Source organism: Scyliorhinus torazame, chromosome 25, assembly GCF_047496885.1.
Source record: "Scyliorhinus torazame isolate Kashiwa2021f chromosome 25, sScyTor2.1, whole genome shotgun sequence".
NCBI classification, from domain to species: domain Eukaryota; kingdom Metazoa; phylum Chordata; class Chondrichthyes; order Carcharhiniformes; family Scyliorhinidae; genus Scyliorhinus; species Scyliorhinus torazame.
Genome location: NC_092731.1, coordinates 46,262,271 through 46,284,158, shown reverse-complemented (window position 1 = coordinate 46,284,158; position 21,888 = coordinate 46,262,271).

Genomic DNA, 21,888 nt, shown 5'->3' with positions numbered 1-21,888 from the left:
GCTTTACAAACACACCCAGATATATCACAGATTCTGTTAGATATCGATATTTATACTGAGCTTTACAAACACACTCAGATATATCACAGATTCGGTTAGATATCGATATTTATACTGAGCTTTACACACACACACAGACATATCACAGATTCTGTTAGATATCGATATTCATACTGAGCTTTACACACACACCCAGATATATCACAGATTCTGTTACATATCGATATTTATACAGAGCCTTACACACACACCCAGATATATCACTGATTCTGTTAGATATCGATATTTATACTGAGCTTTACAAACACACCCAGATATATCACAGATTCTGTTAGATATCGATATTTATACTGAGCTTTACAAACACACCCAGATATATCACAGATTCTGTTAGATATCGATATTTATTCTGAGCTTTACACACACACCCAGATATATCACAGATTCTGTGAGATGTCGATATTTATACTGAGTTTTACACACACACCCAGACATATCACAGATTCTGTTAGATATCGATATTTATACTGAGCTTTACACACATATCCAGATATATCACAGATTCTGTTAGATATCGATATTAATACTGAGCTTTACACACACACCCAGATATATCACAGATTCTGTTAGATATCGATATTTATACTGAGCTTTACACACACACCCAGATATATCACAGATTCTGTTAGATATCGATATTTATACTGAGCTATACACACACCCAGATATATCACAGATTCTGTTAGATATCAATATTTATACTGAGCTTTACAAACACACCCAGATATATCACAGATTCTGTGAGATATCGTAATTTATACTGAGCTTTACACACACACCCAGATATATCACAGATTCTGTTAAATATCGATATTTATACTGAGCTTTGCAAACACACCCAGATATATCACAGATTCTGTTAGATATCAATATTTATACTGAGCTTTACACACACACCCAGATATATAACAGATTCTGTTAGATATCGATATTTATACTGAGCTTTACACACAGACCCAGATATATCACAGATTCTGTTAGATATCGATATTTATACTGAGCTTTACACACACACACAGAGATATCACAGATTATGTTAGATATCGATATTTATACTGAGCTTTACACACACATCCAGATATATCACAGATTCTGTTAGATATCGAAATTTATACTGAGCTTCACAAACACACCCAGATATGTCACAGATTCTGTTAGATGTCGATATTTATACTGAGCTTTACACACACACCCAGATATATCACAGATTCTGTTAGATATCGATATTTATACTGAGCTTCACAAACACACCCAGATATATCACAGATTCTGTTAGATATCGATATTTATACTGAGCTTTACAAACACACCCAGATATATCACAGATTCTGTTAGGTATCGATATTTATACTGAGCTTTTCAAACACACCCAGATATATCACAGATTCTGTTAGATATCGATATTTATACTGAGCTTCAGACACAGACCCAGATATATCACAGATTCTGTTAGATATCGATATTTATACTGAGTTTTACAAACACACCCAGATATATCACAGATTCTGTTAGATATCGATATTTATACTGAGCTTTTCAAACACACCCAGATATATCACAGATTCTGTTAGATATCGATATTTATACTGAGCTTTACAAACACACCCAGATATATCACAGATTCTGTTAGATATCGATATTTATACTGAGCTTCACAAACACACCCAGATATATCACAGATTCTGTTAGATATCGATATTTATACTGAGCTTTACAAACACACCCAGATATATCACAGATTCTGTTAGATATCGATATTTATACTGAGCTTTTCAAACACACCCAGATATATCACAGATTCTGTTAGATATCGATATTTATACTGAGCTTCAGACACAGACCCAGATATATCACAGATTCTGTTAGATATCGATATTTATACTGAGTTTTACAAACACACCCAGATATATCACAGATTCTGTTAGATATCGATATTTATACTGAGCTTTTCAAACACACCCAGATATATCACAGATTCTGTTAGATATCGATATTTATACTGAGCTTTACAAACACACCCAGATATATCACAGATTCGGTTAGATATCGATATTTATACTGAGCTTTACAAACACACCCAGATATATCACAGATTCTGTTAGTTATCGATATTTATACTGAGCTTTACACACACACCCAGATATATCACAGATTCTGTTAGATATCGATATTTATACTGAGCTTTACACACACACACAGATATATCACAGATTCTGTTACATATCGATATTTATACGGAGCTTTACACACACACCCAGATATATCACAGATTCTGTTACATATCGATATTTATACTGAGCTTTACACACACACCCAGATATATCACAGATTCTGTTAGATATCGATATTTATACGGAACTTTACACACACACCCGGATATATCACAGATTCTGTTACATATCGATATTTATACTGAGCTTTACACACACACCCTGACATATCACAGATTCTGTGAGATATCGATATTTATACTGAGCTTTACACACACACCCAGATACATCACAGATTCTGTTAGATATCGATATTTATACTGAGCTTTACACACACACCCAGATATATCACAGATTCAGTTAGATATCGATATTTATACTGATCTTTACACACACACCCAGATATGTCACAGATTCTGTTAGATATCGATATATATACTGAGCTTTACACACACACACAGATATATCACAGATTCTGTTAGATATCGATATTTATACTGAGCTTTACAAACACACTCAGATATATCACAGATTCGGTTAGATATCGATATTTATACTGAGCTTCACACACAGACCCAGATATATCACAGATTCTGTTAGATATCGATATTGATACTGAGCTTTACAAACACACCCAGATATATCACAGATTCTGTTAGATATCGATATTTATACTGAGCTTTTCAAACACACTCAGATATATCACAGATTCGGTTAGATATCGATATTTATACTGAGCTTTACACACACACACAGATATATCACAGATTCTGTTAGATATCGATATTCATACTGAGCTTTACACACACATCCAGATATATCACAGATTCTGTTAGATATCGAAATTTATACTGAGCTTCACAAACACACCCAGATATGTCACAGATTCTGTTAGTTATCGATATTTATACTGAGCTTTACAAACACACACAGATATATCACAGATTCTGTTAGATATCGATATTTATACTGAGCTTTACACACACACCCAGATATATCACAGATTCTGTTACATATCGATATTTATACGGAGCTTTACACACACACCCAGATATATCACAGATTCTGTTAGATATCGACATATATACTGAGATTCACACAGACCCAGATATATCACAGATTCTGTTAGATATCGATATTTACACTGAGCTTTACAAACACACCCAGATATATCACAGATTCTGTTAGATATCGATATTTATACTGAGCTTTTCAAACACACCCAGATATATCACAGATTCGGTTAGATATCGATATTTATACTGAGCTTCACACACAGACCCAGATATATCACAGATTCTGTTAGATATCGATATTTATACTGAGCTATACACACACCCAGATATATCACAGATTCTGTTAGATATCAATATTTATACTGAGCTTTACAAACACACCCAGATATATCACAGATTCTGTGAGATATCGATATTTATACTGAGCTTTACACACACACCCAGATATATCACAGATTCTGTTAAATATCGATATTTATACTGAGCTTTACAAACACACCCAGATATATCACAGATTCTGTTAGATATCGATATTTATACTGAGCTTTACACACACACCCAGATATATAACAGATTCTGTTAGATATCGATATTTATACTGAGCTTTACACACAGACCCAGATATATCACAGTTTCTGTTAGATATCGATATTTATACTGAGCTTTACACACACACACAGATATATCACAGATTCTGTTAGATATCGATATTTATACTGAGCTTTACACACACATCCAGATATATCACAGATTCTGTTAGATATCGAAATTTATACTGAGCTTCACAAACACACCCAGATATGTCACAGATTCTGTTAGATATCGATATATATACTGAGCTTTACACACACACACCCAGATATATCACAGATTCTGTTAGATGTCGATATTTATACTGAGCTTTACACACACACACAGATATATCACAGATTCTGTTAGATATCGATATTTATACTGAGCTTCAGAAACACACCCAGATATATCACAGATTCTGTTAGATATCGATATTTATACTGAGCTTTACAAACACACCCAGATATATCACAGATTCTGTTAGATATCGATATTTATACTGAGCTTTTCAAACACACCCAGATATATCACAGATTCTGTTAGATATCGATATTTATACTGAGCTTCAGACACAGACCCAGATATATCACAGATTCTGTTAGATATCGATATTTATACTGAGCTTTACAAACAAACCCAGATATATCACCGATTCGGTTAGATATCGATATTTATACTGAGCTTCACACACAGACCCAGATATATCACAGATTCTGTTAGATATCGATATTTATACTGAGCTTTACAAACACAGCCAGATATATCACAGATTCGGTTAGATATCGATATTTATACTGAGCTTTACACACACATCCAGATATATCACAGATTCTGTTAGATATCGAAGTTTATACTGAGCTTCACAAACACACCCAGATATGTCACAGATTCTGTTAGTTATCGATATTTATACTGAGCTTTACACACACACCCAGATATATCACAGATTCTGTTAGATATCGATATTTATACTGAGCTTTACACACACACCCAGATATATCACAGATTCTGTTACATATCGATATTGATACGGAGCTTTACACACACACCCAGATATATCACAGATTCTGTTGCATATCGATATTTATACTGAGCTTTACACACACACCCAGATATATCACAGATTCTGTTAGATATCGATATTTATACTGAGCTTTTCAAACACACCCAGATATATCACAGATTCGGTTAGATATCGATATTTATACTGAGCTTCACACACAGACCCAGATATATCACAGATTCTGTTAGATATCGATATTTATACTGAGCTTTACAAACACACCCAGATATATCACAGATTCTGTTAGATATCGATATTTATACTGAGCTTTACAAACACACCCAGATATATCACAGATTCGGTTAGATATCGATATTTATACTGAGCTTTACAAACACACCCAGATATATCACAGATTCTGTTAGTTATCGATATTTATACTGAGCTTTACACACACACCCAGATATATCACAGATTCTGTTAGATATCGATATTTATACTGAGCTTTACACACACACACAGATATATCACAGATTCTGTTACATATCGATATTTATACGGAGCTTTACACACACACCCAGATATATCACAGATTCTGTTACATATCGATATTCATACTGAGCTTTACACACACACCCAGATATATCACAGATTCTGTTAGATATCGATATTTATACGGAACTTTACACACACACCCGGATATATCACAGATTCTGTTACATATCGATATTTATACTGAGCTTTACACACACACCCTGACATATCACAGATTCTGTTAGATATCGATATTTATACTGAGATTTACACACACATCCAGATATATCACAGATTCTGTTAGATATCGATATCTATACTGAGCTTTACACACACACCCAGATATATCACAGATTCTGTTAGATATCGATATTTATACTGAGCTTTACACACACACCCAGATATATCACAGATTCTGTTAGATATCGATATTTATACTGAGCTTTACACACACACCGAGATATATCACAGATTCTGTTAGATATCGATATTTATAATGAGCTTTACAACACACCCAGATATATCACAGATTCTGTTAGATATCGATATTTATACTGAGCTTTACACACACACCCAGATACATCACAGATTCTGTTAGATATCGATATTTATACTGAGCTTTACACACACACCCAGATATGTCACAGATTCTGTTAGATATCGATATGTATACTGAGCTTTACACACACACACAGATATATCACAGATTCTGTTAGATATCGATATTTAAACTGAGCTTTACAAACACACTCAGATATATCACAGATTCGGTTAGATATCGATATTTATACTGAGCTTCACACACAGACCCAGATATATCACAGATTCTGTTCGATATCGATATTTATACTGAGCTTTACAAACACACCCAGATATATCACAGATTCTGTTAGATATCGATATTTATACTGAGCTTTACAAACTCACTCAGATATATCACAGATTCGGTTAGATATCGATATTTATACTGAGCTTTACACACACACACAGATATATCACAGATTCTGTTAGATATCGATATTCATACTGAGCTTTACACACACATCCAGATATATCACAGATTCTGTTAGATATCGAAATTTATACTGAGCTTCACAAACACACCCAGATATGTCACAGATTCTGTTAGTTATCGATATTTATACTGAGCTTTACAAACACACACAGATATATCACAGATTCTGTTAGATATCGATATTTATACTGAGCTTTACACACACACCCAGATATATCACAGATTCTGTTAGATATCGATATTTATACTGAGCTTTACACACACACCCAGATATATCACAGATTCTGTTACATATCGATATTTATACGGAGCTTTACACACACACCCAGATATATCACAGATTCTGTTAGATATCGACATATATACTGAGATTCACACAGACCCAGATATATCACAGATTCTGTTAGATATCGATATTTATACTGAACTTTACAAACACACCCAGATATATCACAGATTCTGTTAAATATCGATATTTATACTGAGCTTTTCAAACACACCCAGATATATCACAGATTCGGTTAGATATCGATATTTATACTGAGCTTCACACACAGACCCAGATATATCACAGATTCTGTTAGATATCGATATTTATACTGAGCTTTACAAACACACCCAGATATATCACAGATTCTGTTAGTTATCGATATTTATACTGAGCTTTACACACACACCCAGATATATCACAGATTCTGTTAGATATCGATATTTATACTGAGCTTTACACACACACCCAGATATATCACAGATTCTGTTACATATCGATATTTATACGGAGCTTTACACACACACCCAGATATATCACAGATTCTGTTACATATCGATATTTATACTGAGCTTTACACACACACCCAGATATATCACAGATTCTGTTAGATATCGATATTTATACGGAACTTTACACACACACCCGGATATATCACAGATTCTGTTACATATCGATATTTATACTGAGCTTTACACACACACCCAGATATATCACAGATTCTGTTAGATATCGATATTTATACTGAGCTATACACACACACCCAGATATATCACAGATTCTGTTAGATATCAATATTTATACTGAGCTTTACAAACACACCCAGATATATCACAGATTCTGTTAGATATCGATATTTATACTGAGCTATACACACACACCCAGATATATCACAGATTCTGTTAGATATCAATATTTATACTGAGCTTTACAAACACACCCAGATATATCACAGATTCTGTTAGATATCGATATTTTCCTGAGCTTTACACACACACCGAGATATATCACAGATTCTGTTAGATATCGATATTTATAATGAGCTTTACAACACACCCAGATATATCACAGATTCTGTTAGATATCGATATTTATACTGAGCTTCACACACACACCCAGATACATCACAGATTCTGTTAGATATCGATATTTATACTGAGCTTTACACACACACCCAGATATATCACAGATTCAGTTAGATATCGATATTTATACTGAGCTTTACACACACACCCAGATATGTCACAGATTCTGTTAGATATCGATATATATACTGAGCTTTACACACACACACAGATATATCACAGATTCCGTTAGATATCGATATTTATACTGAGCTTTACAAACACACTTAGATTTATCACAGATTCGGTTAGATATCGATATTTATACTGAGCTTCACACACAGACCCAGATATATCACAGATTCTGTTAGATATCGATATTTATACTGAGCTTTACAAACACACCCAGATATATCACAGATTCTGTTAGATATCGATATTTATACTGAGCTTTACAAACACACTCAGATATATCACAGATTCGGTTAGATATCGATATTTATACTGAGCTTTACACACACACACAGATATATCACAGATTCTATTAGATATCGATATTCATACTGAGCTTTACACACACATCCAGATATATCACAGATTCTGTTGATATCGATATTTATACTGAGCTTTACAAACACACCCAGATATATCACAGATTCTGTTAGATATCGATATTTATACTGAGCTTTACAAACACACCCAGATATATCACAGATTCTGTTAGATATCGATATTTATTCTGAGCTTTACACACACACCCAGATATATCACAGATTCTGTTAGATATCGATATTTATACTGAGCTTTACACACACACCCAGACATATCACAGATTCTGTTAGATATCGATATTTATACTGAGCTTTACACACCCATCCAGATATATCACAGATTCTGTTAGATATCGATATTAATACTGAGCTTTACACACACACCCAGATATATCACAGATTCTGTTAGATATCGATATTTATACTGAGCTTTACACACACACCCAGATATATCACAGATTCTGTTAGATATCGATATTTATACTGAGCTATACACACACCCAGATATATCACAGATTCTGTTAGATATCAATATTTATACTGAGCTTTACAAACACACCCAGATATATCACAGATTCTGTGAGATATCGATATTTATACTGAGCTTTACACACACACCCAGATATATCACAGATTCTGTTAAATATCGATATTTATACTGAGCTTTACAAACACACCCAGATATATCACAGATTCTGTTAGATATCGATATTTATACTGAGCTTTACACACACACCCAGATATATAACAGATTCTGTCAGATATCGATATTTATACTGAGCTTTACACACAGACCCAGATATATCACAGATTCTGTTAGATATCGATATTTATACTGAGCTTTACACACACACCCAGATATATCACAGATTCTGTTACATATCGATATTTATACTGAGCTTTACACACACACCCAGATATATCACAGATTCTGTTAGATATCAATATTTATACTGAGCTTTACACACACATCCAGATATATCACAGATTCTGTTAAATATCGAAATTTATACTGAGCATCACAAACACACCCAGATATGTCACAGATTCTGTTCGATATCGATATATATCCTGAGCTTTACACACACACACAGATATATCACAGATTCTGTTAGATATCGATATTTATACTGAGCTTTACACACACACCCAGATATATCACAGATTCTGTTAGATATCGATATTTATACTGAGCTTCACAAACACACCCAGATATATCACAGATTCTGTTAGATATCGATATTTATACTGAGCTTTACAAACACACCCAGATATATCACAGATTCTGTTAGATATCGATATTTATATTGAGCTTTTCAAACACACCCAGATATATCATAGATTCTGTTAGATATCGATATTTATACTGAGCTTCACACACAGACCCAGATATATCACAGATTCTGTTAGATATCGATATTTATACTGAGCTTTACAAACACACCCAGATATATCACAGATTCTGTTAGATATCGATATTTATACTGAGCTTTTCAAACACACCCAGATATATCACCGATTCGGTTAGATATCGATATTTATACTGAGCTTCACACACACACAGAGATATATCACAGATTCTGTTAGATATCGATATTTATACTGAGCTTCACACACAGACCCAGATATATCACAGATTCTGTTAGATATCGATATTTATACTGAGCTTTACAAACACACCCAGATATATCACAGATTCTGTTAGATATCGATATTTATACTGAGCTTTTCAAACACACCCAGATATATCACCGATTCGGTTAGATATCGATATTTATACTGAGCTTCACACACAGACCCAGATATATCACAGATTCTGCTAGAGATCGATATTTATACTGAGCTTTACAAACACACCCAGATATATCACAGATTCTGTTAGATATCGATATTTATACTGAGCTTTACAAACACAGCCAGATATATCACAGATTTGGTTAGATATCGATATTTATACTGAGCTTTACACACACACCCAGATATATCACAGATTCAGTTAGATATCGATATTTATACTGAGCTTTACACACACACCCAGATATGTCACAGATTCTGTTAGATATCGATATATATACTGAGCTTTACACACACACACAGATATATCACAGATTCTGTTAGATATCGATATTTATACTGAGCTTTACAAACACACTTAGATTTATCACAGATTCGGTTAGATATCGATATTTATACTGAGCTTCACACACAGACCCAGATATATCACAGATTCTGTTAGATATCGATATTTATACTGAGCTTTACAAACACACCCAGATATATCACAGATTCTGTTAGATATCGATATTTATACTGAGCTTTACAAACACACTCAGATATATCACAGATTCGGTTAGATATCGATATTTATACTGAGCTTTACACACACACACAGATATATCACAGATTCTGTTAGATATCGATATTCATACTGAGCTTTACACACACATCCAGATATATTACAGATTCTGTTAGATATCGAAATTTATACTGAGCTTCACAAACACACCCAGATATGTCACAGATTCTGTTAGTTATCGATATTTATACTGAGCTTTACAAACACACACAGATATATCACAGATTCTGTTAGATATCGATATTTATACTGAGCTTTACACACACACCCAGATATATCACAGATTCTGTTACATATCGATATTTATACGGAGCTTTACACACACACCCAGATATATCACAGATTCTGTTAGATATCGATATTTATACTGAGCTTTACACACACACCCAGATATATCACAGATTCTGTTAGATATCGATATTTATACTGAGCTTTACAAACACACCCAGATATATCACAGATTCTGTTAGATATCGATATTTATTCTGAGCTTTACACACACACCCAGATATATCACAGATTCTGTTAGATATCGATATTTATACTGATCTTTACACACACACCCAGACATATCACAGATTCTGTTAGATATCGATATTTATACTGAGCTTTACACACACATCCAGATATATCACAGATTCTGTTAGATATCGATATTAATACTGAGCTTTACACACACACACAGATATATCACAGATTCTGTTAGATATCGATATTTATACTGAGCTTTACACACACACCCAGATATATCACAGATTCTGTCAGATACCGATATTTATACTGAGCTATACACACACCCAGATATATCACAGATTCTGTTAGATATCAATATTTATACTGAGCTTTACAAACACACCCAGATATATCACAGATTCTGTGAGATATCGATATTTATACTGAGCTTTACACACACACCCAGATATATCACAGATTCTGTTAAATATCGATATTTATACTGAGCTTTACAAACACACCCAGATATATCACAGATTCTGTTAGATATCGATATTTATACTGAGCTTTACACACACACCCAGATATATAACAGATTCTGTTAGATATAGATATTTATACTGAGCTTTACACACACACCCAGATATATCACAGATTCTGTTAAATATCGATATTTATACTGAGCTTTACAAACACACCCAGATATATCACAGATTCTGTTAGATATCGATATTTATACTGAGCTTTACACACACACCCAGATATATAACAGATTCTGTTAGATATAGATATTTATACTGAGCTTTACACACAGACCCAGATATATCACAGATTCTGTTAGATATCGATATTTATACTGAGCTTTACACACACACCCAGATATATCACAGATTCTGTTACATATCGATATTTATACTGAGCTTTACACACACACACAGATATATCACAGATTCTGTTAGATATCAATATTTATACTGAGCTTTACACACACATCCAGATATATCACAGATTCTGTTAAATATCGAAATTTATACTGAGCATCACAAACACACCCAGATATGTCACAGATTCTGTTAGATATCGATATATATCCTGAGCTTTACACACACACACAGATATATCACAGATTCAGTTAGATATCGATATTTATACTGAGCTTTACACACACACCCAGATATGTCACAGATTCTGTTAGATATCGATATATATACTGAGCTTTACACACACACACAGATATATCACAGATTCTGTTAGATATCGATATTTATACTGAGCTTTACAAACACACTTAGATTTATCACAGATTCGGTTAGATATCGATATTTATACTGAGCTTCACACACAGACCCAGATATATCACAGATTCTGTTAGATATCGATATTTATACTGAGCTTTACAAACACACCCAGATATATCACAGATTCTGTTAGATATCGATATTTATACTGAGCTTTACAAACACACTCAGATATATCACAGATTCGGTTAGATATCGATATTTATACTGAGCTTTACACACACACACAGATATATCACAGATTCTGTTAGATATCGATATTCATACTGAGCTTTACACACACATCCAGATATATTACAGATTCTGTTAGATATCGAAATTTATACTGAGCTTCACAAACACACCCAGATATGTCACAGATTCTGTTAGTTATCGATATTTATACTGAGCTTTACAAACACACACAGATATATCACAGATTCTGTTAGATATCGATATTTATACTGAGCTTTACACACACACCCAGATATATCACAGATTCTGTTACATATCGATATTTATACGGAGCTTTACACACACACCCAGATATATCACAGATTCTGTTAGATATCGATATTTATACTGAGCTTTACAAACACACCCAGATATATCACAGATTCTGTTAGATATCGATATTTATACTGAGCTTTACAAACACACCCAGATATATCACAGATTCTGTTAGATATCGATATTTATTCTGAGCTTTACACACACACCCAGATATATCACAGATTCTGTTAGATATCGATATTTATACTGATCTTTACACACACACCCAGACATATCACAGATTCTGTTAGATATCGATATTTATACTGAGCTTTACACACACATCCAGATATATCACAGATTCTGTTAGATATCGATATTAATACTGAGCTTTACACACACACACAGATATATCACAGATTCTGTTAGATATCGATATTTATACTGAGCTTTACACACACACCCAGATATATCACAGATTCTGTTAGATATCGATATTTATACTGAGCTATACACACACCCAGATATATCACAGATTCTGTTAGATATCAATATTTATACTGAGCTTTACAAACACACCCAGATATATCACAGATTCTGTGAGATATCGATATTTATACTGAGCTTTACACACACACCCAGATATATCACAGATTCTGTTAAATATCGATATTTATACTGAGCTTTACAAACACACCCAGATATATCACAGATTCTGTTAGATATCGATATTTATACTGAGCTTTACACACACACCCAGATATATAACAGATTCTGTTAGATATAGATATTTATACTGAGCTTTACACACAGACCCAGATATATCACAGATTCTGTTAGATATCGATATTTATACTGAGCTTTACACACACACCCAGATATATCACAGATTCTGTTACATATCGATATTTCTACTGAGCTTTACACACACACCCAGATATATCACAGATTCTGTTAGATATCAATATTTATACTGAGCTTTACACACACATCCAGATATATCACAGATTCTGTTAAATATCGAAATGTATACTGAGCATCACAAACACACCCAGATATGTCACAGATTCTGTTAGATATCGATATATATCCTGAGCTTTACACACACACACAGATATATCACAGATTCTGTTAGATATCGATATTTATACTGAGCTTTACACACACATCCAGATATATCACAGGTTCTGTTAGATATCGAAATTTATACTGAGCTTCACAAACACACCCAGATATGTCACAGATTCTGTTAGATATCGATATATATACTGAGCTTTACACACACACACCCAGATATATCACAGATTCTGTTAGATATCGATATTTATACTGAGCTTTACACACACACCCAGATATATCACAGATTCTGTTAGATATCGATATTTATACTGAGCTTCACAAACACACCCAGATATATCACAGATTCTGTTAGATATCGATATTTATACTGAGCTTTACAAACACACCCAGATATATCACAGATTCTGTTAGATATCGATATTTATACTGAGCATTTCAAACACACCCAGATATATCACAGATTCTGTTAGATATCGATATTTATACTGAGCTTCACACACAGACCCAGATATATCACAGATTCTGTTAGATATCGATATTTATACTGAGCTTTACAAACACACCCAGATATATCACAGATTCTGTTAGATATCGATATTTACACTGAGCTTTTCAAACACACCCAGATATATCACCGATTCGGTTAGATATCGATATTTATACTGAGCTTCACACACAGACCCAGATATATCACAGATTCTGTTAGATATCGATATTCATACTGAGCTTTACAAACACACCCAGATATATCACAGATTCTGTTAGAAATCGATATTTATACTGAGCTTTACAAACACAGCCAGATATATCACAGATTTGGTTAGATATCGATATTTATACTGAGCTTTACACACACATCCAGATATATCACAGATTCTGTTAGATATCGAAGTTTATACTGAGCTTCACAAACACACCCAGATATGTCACAGATTCTGTTAGTTATCGATATTTATACTGAGCTTTACACACACACCCAGATATATCACAGATTCTGTTAGATATCGATATTTATACTGAGCTTTACACACACACCCAGATATATCACAGCTTCTGTTACATATCGATATTTATACGGAGCTTTACACACACACCCAGAAATATCACAGATTCTGTTACATATCGATATTTATACTGAGCTTTACACACACACCCAGATATATCACAGATTCTGTTAGATATCGATATTTATACTGAGGTTTACAAACACACCCAGATATATCACAGATTCTGTTAGATATCGATATTTATTCTGAGCTTTACACACACACCCAGATATATCACAGATTCTGTTAGATATCGATATTTATACTGAGCTTTACACACACACCCAGAAATATCACAGATTCTGTTAGATATCGATATTTATACTGAGCTTTACAAACTCACCCAGATATATCACAGATTCTGTTAGATATCGATATTTATACTGAGCTTTACAAACCCACAAAGATATATCACAGATTCTGTTAGATATCGATATTTATACTGAGCTTTACACACACACCCAGATATATCACAGATTCTGTCAGATATCGATATTTATACTGAGCTTTACACACACACCCAGATATATCACAGATTCTGTCAGATATCGATATTTATACTGAGCTTTACACACAGACCCAGATATATCACAGATTCTGTTAGATATCGATATATATACTGAGCTTTACACACACACACCCAGATATATCACAGATTCTGTTAGATATCGATATTTATACTGAGCTTTACACACACACCCAGATATATCACAGATTCTGTTAGATATCGATATTTATACTGAGCTTCACAAACACACCCAGATATATCACAGATTCTGTTAGATATCGATATTTATACTGAGCTTTACAAACACACCCAGATATATCACAGATTCTGTTAGATATCGATATTTATACTGAGCTTCACACACAGACCCAGATATATCACAGATTCTGTTAGATATCGATATTTATACTGAGCTTTACAAACACACCCAGATATATCACAGATTCTGTTAGATATCGATATTTATACTGAGCTTTACAAACACACCCAGATATATCACAGATTCGGTTAGATATCGATATTTATACTGAGCTTTACAAACACACCCAGATATATCACAGATTCTGTTAGTTATCGATATTTATACTGAGCTTTACACACACACCCAGATATATCACAGATTCTGTTACATATCGATATTTATACTGAGCTTTACACACACACCCAGATATATCACAGATTCTGTTACATATCGATATTGATACGCAGCTTTACACACACACCCAGATATATCACAGATTCTGTTACATATCGATATTTATACTGAGCTTTACACACACACCCAGATATATCACAGATTCTGTTAGATATTGATATTTATACGGAACTTTACACACACACCCTGACATATCACAGATTCTGTTAGATATCGATATTTATACTGAGCTTTACACACACATCCAGATATATCACAGATTCTGTTAGATATCGATATCTATACTGAGCTTTACACACACACCCAGATATATCACAGATTCTGTTAGATATCGATATTTATACTGAGCTTTACACACACACCCAGATATATCACAGATTCTGTTAGATATCGATATTTATACTGAGCTATACACACACACCCAGATATATCACAGATTCTGTTAGATATCAATATTTATACTGAGCTTTACAAACACACCCAGATATATCACAGATTCTGTTAGATATCGATATTTATACTGAGCTTTACACACACACCGAGATATATCACAGATTCTGTTAGATATCGATATTTATAATGAGCTTTACAACACACCCAGATATATCACAGATTCTGTTAGATATCGATATTTATACTGAGCTTTACACACACACCCAGATACATCACAGATTCTGTTAGATATCGATATTTATACTGAGCTTTACACACACACCCAGATATATCACAGATTCAGTTAGATATCGATATTTATACTGAGCTTTACACACACACCCAGATATGTCACAGATTCTGTTAGAAATCGATATACATACTGAGCTTTACACACACACCCAGATATATCACAGATTCTGTTAGATATCGATATTTATACTGAGCTTTACACACACACCCAGATATATCACAGATTCTGTTAGATATCGATATTTATACTGAGCTATACACACACACCCAGATATATCACAGATTCTGTTAGATATCAATATTTATACTGAGCTTTACAAACACACCCAGATATATCACAGATTCTGTTAGATATCGATATTTATACTGAGCTTTACACACACACCGAGATATATCACAGATTCTGTTAGATATCGATATTTATAATGAGCTTTACAACACACCCAGATATATCACAGATTCTGTTAGATATCGATATTTATACTGAGCTTTACACACACACCCAGATATATCACAGATTCTGTTAGATATCAATATTCATACTGAGCTTGACACACACACCCAGATATATCACAGATTCTGTTAGATATCAATATTTATACTGAGCTTTACACACACACCCAGATACATCACAGATTCTGTTAGATATCGATATTTATACTGAGCTTTACACACACACCCAGATATATCACAGATTCAGTTAGATATCGATATTTATACTGAGCTTTACACACACACCCAGATATGTCACAGATTCTGTTAGAAATCGATATATATACTGAGCTTTACACACACACACAGATATATCACAGATTCTGTTAGATATCGATATTTATACTGAGCTTTACAAACACACTCAGATATATCACAGATTCTGTTAGATATCGATATTTATACTGAGCTTTACAAACACACCCAGATATATCACAGATTCTGTTAGATATCGATATTTATACTGAGCTTTTCAAACACACCCAGATATATCACAGATTCGGTTAGATATCGATATTTATACTGAGCTTCACACACAGACCCAGATATATCACAGATTCTGTTAGATATCGATATTTATACTGAGCTTTACACACACACCCAGATATATCACAGATTCTGTTACATATCGATATTTACACGGAGCTTTACACACACACCCAGATATATCACAGATTCTGTTACATATCGATATTTATACTGAGCTTTACACACACACCCAGATATATCACAGATTCTGTTAGATATCGATATTTATACGGAACTTTACACACACACACCCAGATATATCACAGATTCTGTTAGATATCGATATTTATACTGAGCTTTACACACACACCCAGATATATCACAGATTCTGTTAGATATCGATATTTATACTGAGCTTCACAAACACACCCAGATATATCACAGATTCTGTTAGATATCGATATTTATACTGAGCTTTACAAACACACCCAGATATATCACAGATTCTGTTAGATATCGATATTTATACTGAGCTTCACACACAGACCCAGATATATCACAGATTCTGTTAGATATCGATATTTATACTGAGCTTTACAAACACACCCAGATATATCACAGATTCTGTTAGATATCGATATTTATACTGAGCTTTACAAACACACCCAGATATATCACAGATTCGGTTAGATATCGATATTTATACTGAGCTTTACAAACACACCCAGATATATCACAGATTCTGTTAGTTATCGATATTTATACTGAGCTTTACACACACACCCAGATATATCACAGATTCTGTTACATATCGATATTTATACTGAGCTTTTCACACACACCCAGATATATCACAGATTCTGTTACATATCGATATTTATACGCAGCTTTACACACACACCCAGATATATCACAGATTCTGTTACATATCGATATTTATACTGAGCTTTACACACACACCCAGATATATCACAGATTCTGTTAGATATTGATATTTATACGGAACTTTACACACACACCCGGATATATCACAGATTCTGTTACATATCGATATTTATACTGAGCTTTACACACACACCCTGACATATCACAGATTCTGTTAGATATCGATATTTATACTGAGCTTTACACACACATCCAGATATATCACAGATTCTGTTAGATATCGATATCTATACTGAGCTTTACACACACACCCAGATATATCACAGATTCTGTTAGATATCGATATTTATACTGAGCTTTACACACACACCCAGATATATCACAGATTCTGTTAGATATCGATATTTATACTGAGCTATACACACACACCCAGATATATCACAGATTCTGTTAGATATCAATATTTATACTGAGCTTTACAAACACACCCAGATATATCACAGATTCTGTTAGATATCGATATTTATACTGAGCTTTACACACACACCGAGATATATCACAGATTCTGTTAGATATCGATATTTATAATGAGCTTTACAACACACCCAGATATATCACAGATTCTGTTAGATATCGATATTTATACTGAGCTTTACACACACACCCAGATACATCACAGATTCTGTTAGATATCGATATTTATACTGAGCTTTACACACACACCCAGATATATCACAGATTCAGTTAGATATCGATATTTATACTGAGCTTTACACACACACCCAGATATGTCACAGATTCTGTTAGAAATCGATATATATACTGAGCTTTACACACACACCCAGATATATCACAGATTCTGTTAGATATCGATATTTATACTGAGCTTTACACACACACCCAGATATATCACAGATTCTGTTAGATATCGATATTTATACTGAGCTATACACACACACCCAGATATATCACAGATTCTGTTAGATATCAATATTTATACTGAGCTTTACAAACACACCCAGATATATCACAGATTCTGTTAGATATCGATATTTATAATGAGCTTTACAACACACCCAGATATATCACAGATTCTGTTAGATATCGATATTTATACTGAGCTTTACACACACACCCAGATACATCACAGATTCTGTTAGATATCGATATTTATACTGAGCTTTACACACACACCCAGATATATCACAGATTCAGTTAGATATCGATATTTATACTGAGCTTTACACACACACCCAGATATGTCACAGATTCTGTTAGAAATCGATATATATACTGAGCTTTACACACACACACAGATATATCACAGATTCTGTTAGATATCGATATTTATACTGAGCTTTACAAACACACTCAGATATATCACAGATTCGGTTAGATATCGATATTTATACTGAGCTTCACACACAGACCCAGATATATCACAGATTCTGTTAGATATCGATATTTATACTGAGCTTTACAAACACACCCAGATATATCACAGATTCTGTTAGATATCGATATTTATACTGAGCTTTTCAAACACACCCAGATATATCACAGATTCGGTTAGATATCGATATTTATACTGAGCTTCACACACAGACCCAGATATATCACAGATTCTGTTAGATATCGATATTTATACTGAGCTTTACACACACACCCAGATATATCACAGATTCTGTTACATATCGATATTTATACGGAGCTTTACACACACACCCAGATATATCACAGATTCTGTTACATATCGATATTTATACTGAGCTTTACACACACACCCAGATATATCACAGATTCTGTTAGATATCGATATTTATACGGAACTTTACACACACACCCGGATATATCACAGATTCTGTTACATATCGATATTTATACTGAGCTTTACACACACACCCTGACATATCACAGATTCTGTTAGATATCGATATTTATACTGAGCTTTACACGCACATCCAGATATATCACAGATTCTGTTAGATATCGATATCTATACTGAGCTTTACACACACACACAGATATATCACAGATTCTGTTAGATATCGATATTTATACTGAGCTTTACACACACACACAGATATATCACAGATTCTGTTATATATCGATATTTATACTGAGCTATACACACACACCCAGATATATCACAGATTCTGTTAGATATCAATATTTATACTGAGCTTTACAAACACACCCAGATATATCACAGATTCTGTTAGATATCGATATTTATACTGAGCTTTACACACACACCGAGATATATCACAGATTCTGTTAGATATCGATATTTATAATGAGCTTTACAACACACCCAGATATATCACAGATTCTGTTAGATATCGATATTTATACTGAGCTTTACAAACACACCCAGATACATCACAGATTCTGTTAGATATCGATATTTATACTGAGCTTTACACACACACCCAGATATATCACAGATTCAGTTAGATATCGATATTTATACTGAGCTTTACACACACACCCAGATATGTCACAGATTCTGTTAGATATCGATATATATACTGAGCTTTACACACACACACAGATATATCACAGATTCTGTTAGATATCGATATTTATACTGAGCTTTACAAACACACTTAGATTTATCACAGATTCGGTTAGATATCGATATTTATACTGAGCTTCACACACAGACCCAGATATATCACAGATTCTGTTAGATATCGATATTTATACTGAGCTTTACAAACACACCCAGATATATCACAGATTCTGTTAGATATCGATATTTATACTGAGCTTTACAAACACACTCAGATATATCACAGATTCGGTTAGATATCGATATTTATACTGAGCTTTACACACACACACAGATATATCACAGATTCTGTTAGATATCGATATTCATACTGAGCTTTACACACACATCCAGATATATCACAGATTCTGTTAGATATCGAAATTTATACTGAGCTTCACAAACACACCCAGATATGTCACAGATTCTGTTAGTTATCGATATTTATACTGAGCTTTACAAACACACACAGATATATCACAGATTCTGTTAGATATCGATATTTATACTGAGCTTTACACACACACCCAGATATATCACAGATTCTGTTACATATCGATATTTATACGGAGCTTTACACACACACCCAGATATATCACAGATTCTGTTAGATATCGATATGTATACTGAGCTTTACAAACACA